The following is a 20,243-nucleotide window of genomic DNA, read 5'->3' as shown; positions in this document are numbered from 1 at the left end:
CCCTGATACAATATTGCCCATGTCTAAGTGGACCTATGGACATTTGAAAGAATCCTATTGTGTATGAAATGATTTTGGTTCAGCACCCAAGTTTTCTTAACCAGCTGTGGTTTACTTGTTATACTCATTATAAGTAGAGAGCTACCTAGCATTATTTTGAGCAAATTATTAGTGTACTCGTGGGTTTTATGTATAGGGCCAATCAAGTGTGCGCTTTAGAGCACTTTATTACTCTTTTGTAAGAACATTGGGATATCATTTCTACCTGGTTGCAACTGTGGCTTAAGAACCTCTGATCCCACTGGTATGGACAGGATGCTGTCTGGGCTTGTGATGGTCTAGACTAGTTGATAATGTTTGCCTGGTCTGCTGGATCCCACACGGGGATGGGTGGTGTGTGCTGGTGCCCTTACTGCTCCTTGTACCAGGCAGATGTGATGCTGGGGCAATGCAGATGGTAGGTCATATTGTTAAACCAGTCTCTTCCCATGCATCTAAACTGGCAGGCAGCTGATCACTGTCTGCCTATTTTGTAGTAAACATTCATCTCTGCATCAGCCTGGGTGCTCTCTCATGCTTGTTGCATAGAAAGCCATGGCATAGGGAGCCCACTGATTATGCAAGATGATCTCTGGGATGGCAAATTCTAGTGAGCAAAGGATACTGAGAGAAGACGCTCCTTTTGCTGGCTCGCCTGGCTTCTTGAGTCGTCCTCTTTGAAAGAAGCAATAGTGGGTCTACTAACCGAGGCCCCCTCAGATTGTGGCCAGCCTTCTGACTCTTTAGGTTAATGAGGATGTCATAGAAGGCACATGAACACTCCAAATGTCAGAGGTGGTTCAAGGGTTTTTATTATGTTGTTAATGGGCCCTAGTGTTGTGCCTCTTTCTTTCTCATATACAAGCATCTCCTCCCTAGTCCAGATGCACTTTGTCCCAGGTTATCATACAAAGATTGTTTCTCCCACAGTATGCTAATGCTAAAAAGACTGAAGTGCTGAACTAAAGACTATTTTCCTTATCTTCCTAAACTTCATCAGGGACTTCCCAGCTCTCCATATTCTAACCAGTGTTTTGTGGTCTAACGGGATATGGGATTTGTGGTTTGCAAAAACTCTGATTGATTTAGTCTCCTTCTTTCAAACTCACTCTCTCCGCTCCCCCTCCTTCACCTTTCTTAGTTGCTAATCCTTCAACTCCACTCGCATCTTCTCAGTCCTCCCCGACCTTTCCTGTCCCTCTGACATCTCTCACTCCTTCTGGCCCGTACCTCTATGTTACTTCCTACTCTCTGCTGTCTCTAATTCCTCTTCTATTCTATGTCCACTCGTCACTGGCAGCGCCTCACTAAAGGTGTGGAAAACTCATTCTGATTCTTAGAGTTGGCTTCTTGCTCTGACATTTGGTGTCTGGGAAAGACACAAAAGACTGGTAAGCATCTGGACAAGCAGGCAATGCATGGGACTATTGTGGACTGCTTAAAAACAAGATGGCACATGGGGGCAGGAATTGGGGCACCCTAAATGGCCACCATCCTCCTGAGGGTTAGAACTGGCTCTGAGTCTCTCCTTGGTAGGCCTCCCATGTCTGGCTGCTGAGTGGGGTTTCCATGCCTCTTCACAACACCAGTTACTGTGTTCGTCACAAGGGGCACTGCTCTATTGTTGACATTATCTGGGTAGCACTCACTGTCAACTTAGTGTTGAAGCAGGGTTTTTTGACATTACCAGCCCTGACAGCAGGGTGGGTCTGAGGCGTACCTCTGTGTCCTTTACCGTTCCCCATGTTTCTGCCAATCCAACAAAGACTTCAGGATGGAAACCATAGAGGACTGGTCATGAAATGCTCTAGTTCCTGGCTACAATGTATACTCGAAATGTGTCAGAGTATCTGTCAGAACCTTGTCTGGACTGCTGAGGGCCAGAGAGAAGAAGAGAGATTCAAAAAAACCTGATTGTGGTCATTCTTAATTAGAAACAACAATAGCATCACTGGAGTCCCCACTGAAAAAAGAGGCAGTCACCCTAAACTGAGCAAGCTAAGTAAATAAAGCAAGATACCAGTGAATGTGAAAGGGGAGGTTTGGATCACTCGAGTACAGGGTAGAATTCCTGCTAAATATGGCTTTTCTGTGCTTTATCACCAACCAAACTCCTTAATCATCGTGCAAGGGAATCTGCCTCCCGTCAGCAAACCAGGATCCTTTGGAAAACCAAATCAAATAATATGAAGACCCACATAGAAAACTATTGGAAAAGATCAATACATAATTAATGACATCAAAGAAACACTACGCATACGCCAGAATAAGTGAAGAATATCCACACGTAGGTAAAGATATTCCCAAAGGTAACATGCAATTCACAAGAAAACCACACATCCACACTGATGTTAGACCAATTCAAAATCATCTCTGGAGCAGAATTTCCTACAAGTGAAGGAAAACAACACATATGGCTTGTCAATTGCCCACTTTTTTGTTTGTTTGTATTTATATGGTGCTACGAACCCTCAGGCATCTGAGCGCTGCTTATTACTATTTCCCATGGTGTGTGGTGCTTATGTATTGAGCTAGTAGGATGAAAGGCTGCGTTTGGCCCTGCATCAGCAGGCTCTGCACAGATGTCAATGCAAGCGCTCTACTCGCTGTGCTATCTGACCGGCTACAATCTGACTGCTATAAAAAGATCCTTAGCAATGAAATGCCAGCCAACCTCTACTGGAAGCTCATGAAATCATGACTATCAACTGGAAAAATACCACAATATTTAAAGGTGTCTTAGGTTAAACAACTGCTTTGAAGCACTATTGAAAATCCTGAAGACCCTACAAAACACCAGTTTGAAAATATCCTGGAAAGTTATGTTCACACTCAAATGCTAACACTATCCTGAACCACACCCAATTAGTAGGTCTGGGTTACACCATTGCTTAAAAAGTCATCATTGGATCCTAAACATCTTGGGAATTATAGGCCAATTTCCAATGTTCCGGTTCTCTTCAAAATCATGGATCAGGCTGACAAAATACAATTATAAGATCACCTAGTACATAATTTGATACTAGGAGAAGTCGCAATCCAGGCCCTTTCATCAGACAGAAATGGCATTACTAGATGTCAAAAGTAGTCTGCTTTGGATTTCGAATGTAGGAGATACGGGCATGCTGATACTCAGATCTGTCAACAGCCTTTGACACCAGGGACCACACTATTTTGTTAAACCGAACAGAGAATGTTACCACTTTATCTGAACATGCAGGAAATTGGTCTATAGCATTTCTTTCTAACAGAATATCGAGAGAGAAAGTGGCCGACTCTTGATCAGACCCAGAGATACTCACATGCTGAGTGCTGCAGGGTTCATTTTTATCGCCCTCGCTCTCCAACATATATATCAAACCTTTACATGACCTGCTGATCAATATGCGTGTTATATTTCAGAGCTATGCCAATGGCACTTAATTGTGTTTTTTTGATTATCGATTCATATGATGATTATATGTTATTCATTAGGGAGACTTTCAGGACATTGCAGGATGAATGTCAGCAAACTGGTTGGGTTTCAATCAAACTAAGACTAAAATCCTAATTATTCCACCTTCGAAGGCCATCTGTAAAGAGCATAACAAGTTTATGGTCTTGGACCTAAACGAGATGCACAGTGCAATCCCTTAAAAAAGCTAAATCTCTGAGCAGCTATTTCGACTTTCCTCTGGCATTCCCTTTCCTTTTTGGCTACTAATTCAGCACCACACATCATTACATGATAATCCTCAGCTAGATCAGGGCCTTAATTGTGGCCGATAATTGTGCTACTATAGCTCAGGCTATAATAGGAGCAAAAGTGGACTATTACAATAGTCGTTTCGCTGGATTAATTAAGCAGTCAATGAGAGGACTACATACTCTACAAAGTGCTGCCGCCCGTGCTGTCACAAACTCTTGAACACATATGTCACTAGTTCTGAGAAGACTGAACGGGTCCCAATGCAGCCCGAATCAAGTGTAACTTCTAACTATCATCCATAGAACTCTTTATGGAAAATCTGAATATTTGAACAAGAGGTGTGTTTGGCACATTGCTGCTGGACCACTGAGATCTATAATGTGTTCTTCCTTGGCAGTTCCAAGATGGAAGAAAGCCAGGGCATATGAATGATCAAGCAGCATTGTAAGGATTACGTTGTGGAACAGTCGTCCATTGGATAGTACAGGAAAAGCTACTCTATACGAATTCAGAAAAAGTTAATACCTTTCTGTTTTTCAGATAACCTCAAAGTTATTTTGTCTTTTGTCAGATGCATGAATGTCAAGCATTGTGAAACATTTGGTTAGTATTGCCAGTTTGAATAAACATATGGGATGACTTAAAGATCAATGGGAACACAAACAACACCTCAGCCATCAAACTCCTAGATATCTCAGTAACATTCATAACAATAAGCCCCCCATGAAGCATCATTGGGCAACATTGTACTACAACATATGAGGTCCTTCCTAATTAACAGAACTGGTACAGCCTGTCTATTTTCACAAAGTTGAGTAGGACCAACACAAGGAGAACACAGACTGATAGGCCTCAACTAAGGTTTTTTTAGGATTATTTACAGATTCGAGCCAAAACAAAAGCAACCTAAAACTGCAACAGAATGGCTTCTCCATAGGATTCAGTCTTTTGTGGGCAAATCTCAATTTATGTTTCCACTCTAGCAGGGATTATCAATTCAGAGTCAGTCACACCACAGAGATTTTGACTGTCCCCAAACGTATTTCTGGTCTGGTTGATGAATTTGGGTGGTCTGCTTATCATCCTGGGAGTGGGGAACCCGTGTAATGCCCCTCATTAGGCCCACCAATGGGTAGGAGTTGGTGGGGAATGATAGTGGACAAAACCCACTTCCCTGTCTCAGGGCCCTAAACTTACTTCCCAATATCCTGCCCTTGCTTTCCTCCTTGATGTTTGGTAACAGTCTAAATCATAAAGGAGCCTCTGCTGCACCTCCTATCCTCTCCTTTTATTCTGTCTCTCCTCTTGAATCTCCTTGACACTTGGCCACATAATCATTCCTCCACCCCTCCCAGGCTCAGCCTTTCACACAGCTTCATGTCTCCTTCACCCTTCTTCTTATCCCTACTTCCAACTCTCTTCGCATTTCTCCTCTGTCTCCATACTCTTACTTTCACCTGCCTCTATATGGTCCTTGCCCACTTCCAAACAAGGCTCTCCCATTCCTCCTCTCTCCTCCTCCCTCTAGCCACACATCTCTGTTCCTCCATCAACTTATCTCTTCTCTCAACAGCCTCTGCACCACATTTTCCAATTGCATATACTCACAATTCTTTCAAATTCCATCTTCCCTGTACTGTGATTAAGTCCTTCTCCTTTGGCCAACCATATTTTGGAGTAGCAACATCTTTTGTACTTGTGATGGCTGTTACATGATTGTCTGACTTCACTTGCAAGAAATATGTCACTGCTGTGATACACAGTGACACAGAGCAAGGTGATTTCAGGCTCTGTCGTAACCTTGGTGATCATGTGTGCACCAGGATGCTGCTGAGTGGACCACCTTTGTGCATTCATTGCTGGTCTGATGCTGGCTGCACTGGTGGATGACCAGTAACTTAGGCATACCGCTTATATATTCACATGTGTCTGTAGAACGTTCAACTGTTGTTCTCCATTGAGGTTGGCCCAAATGAGGACTATAATCTATAAAGCCAACACGTCAGACTCTGTCACAGCACCTGAGAATCCTTTAGAATCAAAGTGTGGGATGCCTATGATGGCTGCTAGCCATAGTCTTGCTTTAAGGTATTCTGGGGGTTGACCCTTGTATCGCCACAAAGCCATGCATCACACAGCTTAACTCATCTGCTTGTCAACATATACATAGTCCCACTTTCAAGACTCATCTAAAGACACAACTTCATTAATAAAACTATGCAGATGAGATCCAGATCATTTTTTTGAAGATTACCAGCAAAGACACAGACACATCCTTCAGCAACTGAGTTGAAGGGAACACATGCATTATAAAACCTAACCTCAAAACCAAACATGGCAAGACACAGATTATGTTCTTTACTGCCAACACCACCTCTGCCACCAATTCTGTGTTCTACAGAGATGGCACTTGTGTGTAAACCTTTAAAGAGATCAGGAAAGAAGGAAGCACAGTGGACATACCCTGGAAACATAAATGAACACCTTTGCTAAGCAGTCCTTCTACTGCCTGTGCTCAATCACGTAGATAATGCCCTTCCTTACCTTTCCCCTCAGACCCTTGTAGAGGAGCAGCCAAGTACCCCCACCTCAACCACTTCACCCATATTGCCTATATGTTGGAAAACAGAGTGTGAGACACGTGCGGTACCAGTAAGAATACCAATATCGAAGAGAATCCTGGAAGCAAGGTTCCCATTGAGAAAACCATACCTGCATAACAGACTATATGATGGCCATTTGAATAAAATCCCAAAAGAAGCAGATCAAATGAATGGCCAAGATGAATGGTGACGTCATGCAGAATCAAGCTGACGTGCATAGAAGAGATACAGAGACAAGAGAATGAAGATATTCTAAGAAGCCATCAAGAAAGAATCAAGGATAAGTGGCAATTTGGGATCAAGGTGAAGAAGCTTATGCCACAGAAGTGATGAAGATATCACTTTTTTACACGTGTACAGATGCAGAGAAACACAAGTAGACAAAGTATTGTAAGTAATTTCAATCTGGCACCCATCCAAGTCACGCTCAGCATGTAGTGCACAACTGAAACCCTTATTTATTTTATCTATAAGTTCGATATTCTGAACGATATATCACTCGTATCACACCCTTCTCCTGAGACCCCCCGATCACACTGAACCAGGAATCAGGCGGTTTGCAAAGGTAAATATTTATTTAGGTATTTAGAATTTAATCACAATATATTTTAATAGGTAAACAACAATCACCAATGGGGTGACAGAACACTGAATAATATCTTTAATCTACTAGTAGTCAAATAATGAGCACAAAAACTAATGCAGCACAGAAAAGAATATTTTTGTGTTGGTTTGGAACAGATGGCACTATGGTTAGGTGTTCCCCCTGCAACACCCCTCAACCCAACAATAGGCAATGTAAGGGGATGGGAGGAGAGAGCAGGGATTCAGGAATAGCACAAATCAAACAGAATATCACCCCCACCTTCCCCTTTCAAACACAAGAGAAAAACGGAATTGACTTTTCAGCTGTCAGGATGGCTAAGAAATTGTCTATGGAATTGATTGAGCCAAAACACCAAATGTGTTAAAAAATACTTAAATTATTATAAATTCCTATGGGAGCCGCTTTGAACAGTTGCAAACAATCACCAGCAATGATTTAGTCACATGACGCTTTGCTTTAATTTAATTGGCCTGTGGATCTGGGTCCAGAGGACCTTGTTTACACAATCTATGAGGGGAGACAGCCTGTGGAGGATGTCATTCCCTAATAGACAGGGGTTCCGACTGACACCACAACAAGGACCGGGTGCTTCATTTTGTGTCACCCAATTTTAATTTCCAGCTCTGCAGACCCTTCGACAGGAATTTCCTTCCCGTCAAAGTTCTGGAGCTGTCCAGGGAGAGGGGTGAGAGGGATTTGGTATTTCTCCCCCCTTCCCGAATTTAGCTGCTCAAAGACTCTCTTTGACAGCAAAGTTGCTTGGGATCCAGTGTCCACCAGTACCAAAAAATGTACATTGCCCCTGTATTTGGACCAGGGCATAAAATCCTCCCTCCTTCTCGTCAAGGGGGCAAAGATAATGCACATTTTTGGCCAATTGGTGGGTTATTTTATTTGCTTTGGATTCTGACAGAGGGGTGATTTGGGCAGGGTTTTGTTTGGGATCTTGGGAACCTGTAAGAAAAAGGTGACAGTTGGAGATGGGGGGAGTTTTGGGCTCCCCTGGTTCTGATTCTGGGCTGCCCCCCCCCTTTTTGGAGGCAGTCACCAGAATTGGTTTCAACAAGGTGACTTTCTTGCTGGTCATTCTGGGGTTCAATGTTGGGCGGTTTTAACTCGGTCCCCACATCTACCCAGTCTTGATCAGGATTTCTTGGGCCCCATTTTTCTTTGGGAGGAGTACCCCCATCCCTGAAGAAGAAGATCCTTTTCCCAGAATCCTCTGAGGACCCCTCTCCTTCAAATTGGAAGATTCGAACCTCCTCAACAAAATGGGCCTTTTTAGGCTCTTTATTTCTCCTATCCGCCCTCTGTTCCTTAGGTTGCAGATTTTCAGGGGCAGGAGATTGTGGTTCCGGTTCGTGGGTTCCAAAGGGCTTTTCACAAGTGGGGAAGGAAGCTTCCTCTAAGGCTTTACACCCCACTTCCCCTTGTGCCTCCTCCTTGGGAACCGGTGGGTTGTCAGGGTTCTCTCCCCATCATTGCTCTGGAGTACCAGACCCTTGATTTGAGGAGTTCTGAGTCGCCATGCTCATCTGAGGGTTCTGTTGAGCCCTCAGCATGCAACCCAGATCCTGTGCCAAGTTCTGGACCTGGCGCTCCAGTTGGGACATTCGCTCTGGCTGGTATGGGGTCCTCTGGTCTACCCTTGGCTGGTCACGGGAAGGGTAACTGTCCCTTCTTCCATAATACCCTTGGTTGGGATAGTTTTGGTACCCCTCCACCCTTGGCCTCCCCTCTCCCAGATTGGTCTGTCTGGGCTCAGGAAAGTGGGGAAAGAAAGAAGGGTTGTTTTGGGGGTTTGTGTTCGACGGGTACCGGGGAAAGAAATTCATCCCAGCATTTGGGGGATTACTGCCCTCCTGGGGAAAGTGAGGAGGGAAGTTTCCTGGGTTAGCAGCTGCTTGGTTGGATCCCCCCCGTTGGGCTGGGGGAGTCCACACATAGCCCAGGGTGAGTCTGTTACCCTTGTAACGGGGGCTGATGTAGTCAGGGGAGTTAGGGGTCCGATTTGTGGGCTAACCTCCCTGACTCCCTGTTTGGGATTGGCCCGAGGGCCTTCTGGGTCTTTGGTTAGTGGGATTTTGCGCAGGAATGTTTTTAGGTCCCCCATCTCCAGATCTAAAATGGGGGCAACCTTCACCTCCGCCACCTTAGTAGCAGCAGGGGTGTTGGTTGGTTTTGGGCTTTTATTGGCACTTTTATTTTCTACTGGCTTCTGCACTTCGTAGATGCAAGTTGCTTGTTCAATGACCCAGTCTAGTGATCTTTTCTCATGAAAGTCCCTCACCAGCTGGGTCATAATATATTATGGAGGGCATGAAAGAAGGTATTGATAAATTCCCTACTGTCTCTGTGCACGGTCCTGGTGGTCTGCGCAAAGGCACGTTTCAGCTTTTGGACAAATTCTTGTGGGGCCTGTTCTTCCCTACATTGCAGATTGTAGGCCGCCTTGCGGGCCTCTTGAGGGTTTCTGTGTATTGAAAAATGCTTTAAGATGGCCGCCCAATAGGTGGACCATCTTGAATGGTACTGATCCTCCAGCCCCGCAAAGAAGCTGGAGTATTCAGGTGAAAATGTCCACTTGACATACTGAATATAGCTTTGGCTGTCCTTCAGGTGGAAAGTCTCCATCATTTGCTTAAACAACTCGAGGTGCTCCTAAACTGAATATTTGGCATTTTTATGGTAGGGCGTTATGACGCTCCTAATAGCCTTAATTTGCTTCAAGGGACCTTTCAATAGGGATCTCTTAATTTTGTTGGCCTTTTTAGTTCTGGTCACCCTTGTCCACTCATCCTCTGACTCAGAGGCACTGCTACCAGAGGTGGCTGTCTGATCCTCTAGCCTCTCCCTGATTCTGCAGGCTTGGGAATGGCTGGCAGAATGTGGGGGCCTAGTCTCTTGAAACCTGTGGTGCTCAGAAGTGTCTTCTGACTCGCCCTTGCTTGCTCCCAGGATTGGCTGAGTACCACCCCTCACTGTCCTAGCTGGGAAGAGGTTTTTAAAATGCTCTATGTGGGCCTAGTGTCATGGAATTCCCCACCAAATTCGACTGACTGATCTCTTGGTAGGTGATATTTTTGAGGATCCAGTTCTCTGATTCTCCCCTAACTGGAGTCTCCCTGATCAGAGAGGCTGGCCCTAATATTTGGGAACCTGTACATAGATGCCCACCCATACATTTCTGGGAGGAGCTTAACTGTAAGTCCCATATCTCCCATTGTGTTGAAGTCTACCATCCCTGTGGCCCTTGGTTCAAATGAGCCAGTGGACATGAGGGTGGCAGAGTCCATGAAACTGAAGGGATTGGAGTCACTGATGTCGGGGGTCCGGAGGTTATGCTCAGGGGTTTCTTTTTCCCATCTTACCTCATCTCTTTCTGCCCCTACTCCCTGATGACATGCCAACATCTGACCCTTTTGTTCCTCTATTAAGGCCTTACAGGTGTCTATGATTTGTTCTTGCATGGCTATCTGTTTGTGGAGCCTGTCATTTCTTTTTACAGAGAGCCTCATTGTCTCTCTGTGCTTCCTGCCTGCATTGGCAGTATTGGGCCAATTCTTGCTGCAGGAGACTCACCTCCTGAGTTTGGTCCTTACTGGTGTGATTATTCTTTGCCAAAGCACCCTCCACCCGCCTAGTGTGCTCTAACAGATTTTCATAATCCGTTTTGATTTCCCCAAACTCCTGAAGGGCCAGCTTACTTTCCTCCAACTTTATTTTTAACTGGCTGACTTCCTGGCCTAAGGCGTCCCTCTCCTGACTTAGAGTGCCCCTCTGTGCAGTCAGGTCATCCCTCTGCTTTTTAAGTGCTCCAGCTTTCTGATGCTCCTCATCAAACTCTGTTTGGGATTCTAGGTCTTTGATAATCAATTTATTATTTTCATCTTTTAATTGGTCTATCTGGTCTTGTAAGACATTGAGCTGTTCTGCACAGACTATGTTAAAAGTTAATTGTTGCGCAAGCTTTTGTTGACTCTGTTCTAAAGAGTCCAACCTTTCCTGACACTCTTTTTGCAGTCTCTGTACCTGGGCATCTTTCTCTGCATTCTTTTGCAGTAAGAGAGCCAGATCTTCTTCGGGTTTGGTGGCATACTGCCTAGCCTCTGTTTCAGATTCTTGGCTACTCTGGAGCCTTTGCTCTGCAGAGTCCAGATTGTTCTGAATTTTCTGCAGTACCCCCCCTTGCCTCTTTGTGAAATCTACAAGGTCTGCATACTTTTCCTGTATATCTCCTATGTGGAGGTACAGGTAGGCCACTATTTGGCAATTTTGCATTGCTCCTCTTTTATTTTAGGGGTCATATACAATTCACTAAGTGCTTGATGCAATGGCCCCTTGTCCTGCCAGATATCAATATTGAATTCAGTGATTTGATATTTTATTCCCTGCAGCCATACCTGTTCATCCTGTTATGGCCATTCACCCCTGACAAACAACTTGTACAGTTCGTGTTCCCTAGCAATATTGATTTCCACTGGGGTCGCCATTCCGGAAATATTAATTTCCTTCTTACTTTCTCAGGGTTCTTTTACTTTTGCAAACAGGCCCAACTCCTTTGAGTATTAAATTTGAGGGGTGCTTGTACAGTGTAGCACAGTATGGTAACCCTACAAGGTGCATGTACCACGTTGGCTAGCACGCTTTGTTAGACTGACACGAGTGGCATGTCAAATTCAGGATCCAAACGAGCCCCCAAGCTTTAAGTGATTTCAATCGGGCACCCACCCAAGTCATGCCCACAACTGTAACCCTTATTTATCTTATCTATAAGTTCAATATTCTGAACGATATATCACTCGTATCACACCCTTCTCCTGAGACCCCCCCGGTCACACTGAACCAGGAATCAGGCTGGTTTGCAAAGGTAAATATTTATGTATGTATTTAGAATTTAATCACAATATATTTTAATAGGTAGACATCAATCACCAATGGGGTGACAGAACACTGAATAATATCTTTAATCCACTAATAGTCAAATAATGAGCACAAAAACAAATACAGCACAGAAAAGAATACTTTTGTGTTGTTTGGAACAGATGGCACTGTGGTTAGGAGTTCCCCCTGCAACACCTCTCAACCCACCAATAGGCAATGTAAGGAGATGGAAGGAGAGAGCAGGGGTTCAGGAATAGCACAAATCAAACAGAATATCACTCCCACCTTCCCCCTTCAAACACAAGAGAAAAATAGAATTGACTTTTCAGCTGTCAGGGTGGCTTTGAAATTGTCTTTGGAATTGCTTGAGCAAAAACACCAAATGTGGTCAAAAATACTTACATTATTATAAATTCCTATTGGATACACTTTGAACAGTTGCAAACAATCACCAGCAATGATTTAGTCAGAAGAAAATATTTAAAATATTTAAAATCTTAAAGTCCTAGTGGGAATTAAATGAAAGCTATTTCACACGTGTAATATTTCTCAGAATGTAAAATTGGGATATTCACTATAATGAATCGCACTGATAGCTAAGGATGATAGGTACAAGTAGGAGTTGAAATTTCATTTCTATCATATAAACTGAGGGAGTTATAGAGGTTTTAGTGAGAGTCGTTTTTTCCAAAATAGGCACGAGAATGGAAAATGGAAATGCACTTTGAAAACGAAAGATGGGTTTGATTACACTATATTATGACTATTAAAAAGAGGATGCCACACATGAATCTCCACAGTTACTATGGCCGGCGTAACCCTTCACGTGCTAGATAATCAATTTCTTTCTGGGATTCACTTTAGTTACTCAAAATCACTAACGACTTATGATTTTATAAAACAAATGAGAAAAATCAGCGCGGGAAAGGTTCTGACAATACGATGATTCTGAATAACAGATAGGATGGGTTGAGATTGGGATAAGACAATGCAAAATATACTACTGGTCACAGTTCTTCCTATTAATACTCACAGGATAAGTTATTAAATTGGACCGTCAGTTCTGGTCATGGATTGGATCTCGTCTAGGAAGAACAGCACATCAGGCACAGGATCGAATCAGCTAGGCCGGTCACTGGATTTGCACAGGATCTGCCCTTCTTGTTTGTGGGTAGTTCAATCAGCTGGATAGCGAGTTCCTCAGGCAAGCCTTGTGGTGGCAAGCCAGAGAGTTTCAGGATACTAGTTCAAAAGGCCTTCTCACCCCACAACATGTCCCTGGGTGGTGAGAATAAGTTTGAGGATTTGGACCTTGCTGAATTCAATAGTTCTCTACTGCTGGCAAGAGTCTTGGCATCTGGATCTGGAAGGATGTTAAAAGCTACATGTCGAATGCTGTATCAGAGTGTTTCGCTGGAATCAGGAAAGTGAGTGGATTAGAGAGTCCCTTTGTGTTGTCAACTGTCTCTATTTATCCTTTTAAATAACATCACAAAGTGGTTGTATGGGCCGGCTTAGCCAAGCTTTCCCCTGTTAGCTGGGAATGGATCAGTACTTCATCTCCGTCTTGCATTTGAGTGATTGGATCAAGGCCGGATGATGTCATATTTTATGGTGTGCTTTACAGTTCCAAGAAACCTCCCTTTAGCCACTGGTCTCAAAATCGGATTTTATACTAAATACATATTTCTACATTGGTCACTTCTACACAAATCACACACAAAGATTCCATATTTTATGTAGCATCTCTTCCTCAAAATCTCGCAGCTGTGGGATCGTGTTTCAACTTTCTACAGAATTTAGTCCTTTTCGCTATGAACACCATTTCCAAACTTTTTGCAAATGTCCACAAATGTGTGTGTTTAACATAGGGATGTGTGTGTAAAGTTTCACAATTCTAGTATTAATACATTTCACATAAAACCACATCTATTGCCATTCCTTTCCAGAACATGTTACACAGTTCTGCCGCCTCTTAAAACGTGCAGCCGAAAATTAGACTAACAGATATGTCCTTGGTATATTTTTCACCACTTTGAATCACCAGTTAGTTATGAGCTTTTAAAAATTGTTCTTTGTTCATGCTTAACAGCAAATGGACCACCCATTTGTGTCTCCCTGCAGTCCAGGAACAGGCCCCTCCCTTGTGAGTCCCTTCGAGAAGCAGTTTACAACCACCTTAACACCACCATTTCCTGGCCTGAAGGGCCTGCTATTGTTCATTCTCTTTCTGTAGACAAAAGTCTGGGTTAACCCACAATTATCATCTCCCCGTGAGTTTCAGCTGAGAGGATATCCCTCCCCCTGGGAGAAACCTGTTTGTCCACTTCCAAAGGGTTGCAGCTCAGCCAAGCTAATTTATTCTTAGTTAAAAATCCAGGAAGAACCAAACTTGATGCATCAACATAAATACATTACTTTCTTAGCTTTAACTCTGTGGGATAAAAGCAACTGAGATCTGTTTTCTTTTTAGCCACAATCCTTTTTATGTTTGCTAATCCGGCAGACTTTTCAGTTTAGATCACTTTGAAGTTTTATCAGTAACTCATCTGACAGCTGTCATTTAGGTAGCTCAGGGTACTGCACCCAGATTTTGACAGGGGCTGTCAGTTTACAGACAATCCAGTTTGTTTGATGAATGTTTTGCTCTTCATGTTAGGACTTTGTATGTTTGCAATGCTTCTTTAGATTACATGAATGTTAGTGCCAAGCAAGATTTTGAATGTTGTGAAGTGTTGTGTTAAAGGCATTTTGGAGTTTTTAGCACCAAGCAAATTTCATTTATAGGCACCTTTTGAAGTTTCATTTGCAAAGCGCTGCTTCTTTCTCTGCCCTCTGTTGGCCGGTCATGGAGCCCACTGGCACATTTTCTGCAGTGTGTGCTCTATTCCACCACACATGCACCATGGGGACAGGTTGTGCATCCACCTTATTGTGTGCTTGGGAATGCGGTTTTTGTAGGTTTTTTTGTAGGTTTTTGGTGCGCACATGAGTTTTGCCGCCATTGTTGCAGTTCCTTGCACCATACTATCAGGGTGATGCCGCATAGCATAGTGGCGTGGGTCAATACATACCACAGTATTCTTAAGGCTAGTTTAGTAGTGAATAAATTGCGGCATGCACCAACATATACATGCATGCATATGGAATAAAGGATGGAAGGCTTCATTTTCAATGTGTCACAGTAAGCAAACAAATGAATAAAAAGTGAATCTCAGAAAGGTGAGGTTGGATGAACCATGAAGCCAAGCCAAGAAAGTCAAGGTGTTATCAGGCTGGAATGAGAAGGCATTGGATACAAAATCGTGTGAAAGAACAAGCTGCTGTTCTAAAGGCATGAACAAAACAAGGAAGACGTCAGAGGTCTATTAGAAAATAGTATTTTAATACACAAGAAGCTCAAAATCATGGTCTACAGTCACGTGGACAGATGAAGTTGGATGGACGAGATGGTCACACCTACGCATGAGGGCAGAGCGAGCCTTCACTCCTGTGAATTCTCCAGAGCTAAGAACACTCTCAAGGACAGTTCAAATTCGTAAATGTCTGCAGACTACTGAGATGATGATAGACAAATATACAAATTGGTGGGAAGCTCTGTTTTAGACGAGCTCACCAGCACCTGGAAGTTCAATCTGCGTGCTGTTAGATGTAGGTGGAAAAGTATTGACAAAGGTTAGCGTGCCAGCCAATTGTAGAGGACCACGTAATTAGGGGTCCTATAGTTGTGTAGCCAATGGGACGTCATGTGTTTAGTGACGTTCATAGTGGCCATTTTGAAGGGAGGGCTTAGTTGCCCCACCTGATGTTAAGAAACCTATCACTTTGACTCATTGTCCTATACTAGTATAGAGTGTATATTTAGATAGCTCCTTAGACCCAATCACTTTCCTCAATACGTTTTTGTAGTTTGCCACGTAGGATGACGTCAGTAATACGTTAGTTAAACGTCACCTATGACGATTATTTGCTATATGTTTACTTTTTTTTAAATGCATTGAGAGATTTGCTTTGCGATGTCGGATGATGTCCGGTTTACTCCCTGTTTTAGATAATTGATTGATATTAAAACAGTTATCCTTTTTGCCAACTACATGAGTCGTTTCGATTATTGATGTATGAATAATTTCTGCATCCCCATCCATCTCAAGGGTATTGCTACTCATCTTAAAGGACTGGAGATCACCCAGTTCACCATTCACCATCATAATCAGGTGTCCTATCAAGAATCAAATATGTCAACAACATATACCTCTGAAGTCTAGCTCACCCTACAATAAAACTCAATTACTCATAGTCAATAGGAGGAAACACACCACACCAGCTCTGAGATCACTCCAATGGCTAAAAGTCAAGAAAATAATACATGTATCAGTACTCTGCAGTGCCCACTATGCTCGTCAAGGTTCTGAAGCCAAATTCATCTAAAGAAACCTAGTTCTATGGCATCCAAGGAAAACGTGGAGATCCTGCAATGACAAACACCTGACAACTCTGAAATACCTCAAAAAGTATAACCCAGGATCAACGTTCTAAAATATCACAAGAAAACTCTTCAACTTATTTCCAAAGGCAGTTCGCACAGTACAGTACACCTTAGGTTTACGGTAACACTAAAGACCTGGCTTTTTAATGCATCTTAACCAACCAAGGCCCGCCATTAATGTCCAACTCTGCGCCAACATGGGATGCCAACCATGTTGATGAGAGGGTGGCCCATTTCACTAAACCATTTTACCACCTTCTGGACCAGAGCACTCACTGGACTGCATAATAATATGCCACCTTGACTACACACTCATTGGACTGCATAATAATATGCCACCTTGACTACAACTCACCCATTGAAGCAGTACACAGCACACACCAGGCAATCCCACAAGAGGTGGCGAGCAGAGGGCCTCTGAGAACCAATGCAAGACAGGTCATACAGTAATTCTATGCACTGGGATGTTGCAATTGTTCCCATTATCATAGGCTTAAGGCAGCCACATTGTGATTAGAAATGTGTAAATATGCCTCACGTTCAAGGAACCCTGCCATTATGATATGATTGTGCAGTTCATCTCGTGATTATGCTTTGAAGAAAATAGACGCATTATTGTCTTTCAACCAAGGCCACTTGCCCCTGCATGCTTCCTCTTTTGGTCCTTTCTTTTCAGACTGCAATTATTGACAAGGTGCTGCACATGCCCAAAGGCAAGGTGTGTTGCCGGTCTGCCTGATCACCGTGTTGCCAATGCCTCAAATCGGGACACACAGAGCACTGTATTTATGAACGGTAAGAGACAGAGTCGAAGGTAACTTGTGCCCTACAAGGTTTTGCTCTTAGATGTTCCTTTATAAATCTAACCATACCCTGATATTGCTACTAGATGCCAAATATAATCTTGTGTCCTACCATGATGTGCTGTCTGAATCCCAATTTAAATTGCATATAACTGTATGTTTGCCCCTGAGTGTCCCTGTACAGCATATGTTCGTCTGTGATTCTGCTCCTGGAGAACCCAATGTAACTTAGGCTCTACTGCAACCTTACCCGAGCTATCTCATTGTAGTTCATGCAACTTCACCTACATGTAACACACCATGACCTCCTGGCATTAGAACCACTTCAGGTGTATCACCCAGTGACTTGTTCTCCCGAGAAACTATTTCACTCTCTTTTTAACTAAAGCTGATGTCATCCTTCTCTGTTTGCTCTCCTCTCTTTCCCATACTTGCCAACTCTGATTCAGAGCCAGACATATCAGACCACACAAAGGTGCCTCTGAATGTCACCTCACAATTATTTTATGGGAAGGGTGTGCACTACTGCCAAGACATTACCATGGCCACACCAGAAGGATGCTCAATTAATCCATTGGAATCCCTGCTCCCCCGTGCTAGCACTGCATTACCTACAAACCGACGTACCCATTCAAACATGGCAACTTAATACCCCTCTCAACAGATGTCAAACATCAGAACAGAGAACCTCCCCCAAACAACTTATATATCACAGTTCAGGCAAGCCCTGCATTGGAGGCTCTCAACCCCACCCCCCTGGACAAAATGCCCACATGACCTCAACACAAAACACCCAGGAAGGGTTGTGTTGAAAGTACTTTCAAACTGCACATATCAACATATCTAAGAAGCTATCTTGCACTCTCCTCCCCTCCATCTAATTTAACCCGTCCCCCCTTTTTAAGATTCATAGGAACAGCAATATACCATGCAAACAGCGGTAGAGCATGGCATAAAACCCAGAAACATAAACTAACATACAATTATATAACATTACACACACCACACCAATGGTAGATGAGTAATGTCTAGTGTTTAACATTGTGGAGAGGTCTTCAGAACGGCTGGATTATATAGATCACACTTCTATCACTCCGAAGTTACAATTGGCACTTTTTGTTTGATCAAAACTGGTCTGATGGCGTGTGTGGTGATTTTTACATGTTGCCTGACCCTCACAAGTATTGAATTCAGCTGTGTAAGTCAAAAACATAGTAGGCTCTAATTAAGATGTGCTCTAGGCATGAGCAAGTGGATATATGGTGGTGGCCCCAACCTTCAGCATTTGGGTATTCTTCCTTGTCCTAGTCCTACATGCATTGCATGCATATTGATATGGCCAATGGTTGCCTTAGCTTTATCAAGGGGTGGGTTAGCCATTTTGTATTGTGGACACACTGAAGGGTTGCTTAATGTGTGTCATGCCTGTGATCTCTCACTGAACTTGCTGAAGATAAGCCATCTCTATGGCTAAAACGCAGTCATGAATTGATAGCGTTAGAGCAGGAGCACTCTTAGCTAGAGGTGGTCCACCACAGGGGCACTATCATGAATCATTTCCATTGAAAGCATTCAAGTAAACACAATTTTCTCATCAGAGAACACTAACGTATTTGCAAACATATGTTAAACAGCCCCAAACATGGACTGTCAAGTGGCTCTGGATGGCAACCACCTTTCCCTCTGTCTCCCTTGAAGTCCTGGCTCCAGGCGCTGCAGAACCCTTTTCACAGCCCTGTCAGGCCTTCGTGGACTTCATTGCATGGAAAAAAAATGTGTAACTCTATTCCGAAATAACTAATCTGTGATTAGTACATGTATAATGCTAACTTGCCTGCCTATGTCTTTCCTTTTCTCTTTATAACCGTTTTCCTTTCTTTCTTTTAGTTTATCTTTATTACCTTTTGCTTTCTTACCCCTCAAGAAATTTAATTAAAATATTTCATTTTTTTCTTTTTCGCTCGTGTCTTCTTTGCTTGGAAGCATTACACCTCTCTAGTCTATGAGTGTTGCATATTGAATTCCACCAACCTTGAAGTTTATCTAGATTTTTCCAGTTGGATGAAATAGTCTTAATAACAAGCATAATAAACAAGAAACTCTAATTTTGATCAATTATGTCTTTTAAAATGACACTGCCAACAAGATGAGCCTGAGGACAAAAGTCAGTTAACACAATAAACATGCTTTTAAAGGTTTTCCATATGTTGAATCAAAAGGATGTGACAAATTTACATTGAAGGACAATCTGTTTAAAGGAACCTGAGGGTTGAAGGCAGCTCCAACAATTGTCATTTTGCACGAAACCACATTTGAAAAGAAGTGAGGGAGTAATATAAATTCTGTGATGAAAAAAGAATGTGGTTTGTAGCAGACTTGCCAATGTGGTGACTTCAGAAATGTGATTCCAACTGCTAGGCGACTCCAGTTGACTATCTATTAACCTGCAGTCTTATTGTCAAGCAGAATAACAATCAGATAAAGTTTGTGTAGAGGAGTTTTTCAAAAGATTCTTGTAATATAAGGAGGCAGATATGCTCTGTTTGTATAGAGATTGTAGCCTGTCAATGTCAGGAGCAGTATTTTTTGTAGATGAGGGAACAATAATTTCCCATAATAGCATCAATTATAACCAAGAATTATTGTAGAAATGAGAAAGGAACATTGTATCTATCAACAAGTTCATTAAAATTAACAGGGACACCTTCAATAAACAGCTGACCTATATATTTGATCCCCATAGAGAGCCAAGGCCTCCAACAAAGTGATTTCTTTTTAATCTTAATTAACAGGTTAAACCAAATATACAGTGAGATGTAATTGGAGAGTTTTGGATTTAGAGGGAACAAATACGTTCCGAGGTAGGGACATATAACATGATACATGTACACTTAATAAATCTATTTTTTGTTTTGATGAGATAGCAAAGAGCAAGAGTTAGGTGGCATACCATCGCTCTCTCTAGACATAACCACTGGGGAACATCATTAGAGTGCTCATGAGTATATCATAACTGTACTTGTTTCAAAACAAAAGCTATGTGATATTTTCTAAAGTCAGGAAACCCTACCACTCCAACAGTGCATGGTTATTTAAGTTTACAGAGACATGGTCTGTGTTTCATCTTCCCCCA

Source organism: Ambystoma mexicanum, chromosome 9 (genome assembly GCF_040938575.1).
Source record: "Ambystoma mexicanum isolate Mex_15411 chromosome 9, UKY_AmexF1_1, whole genome shotgun sequence".
NCBI classification, from domain to species: domain Eukaryota; kingdom Metazoa; phylum Chordata; class Amphibia; order Caudata; family Ambystomatidae; genus Ambystoma; species Ambystoma mexicanum.
This window is presented reverse-complemented; position numbering follows the sequence as displayed.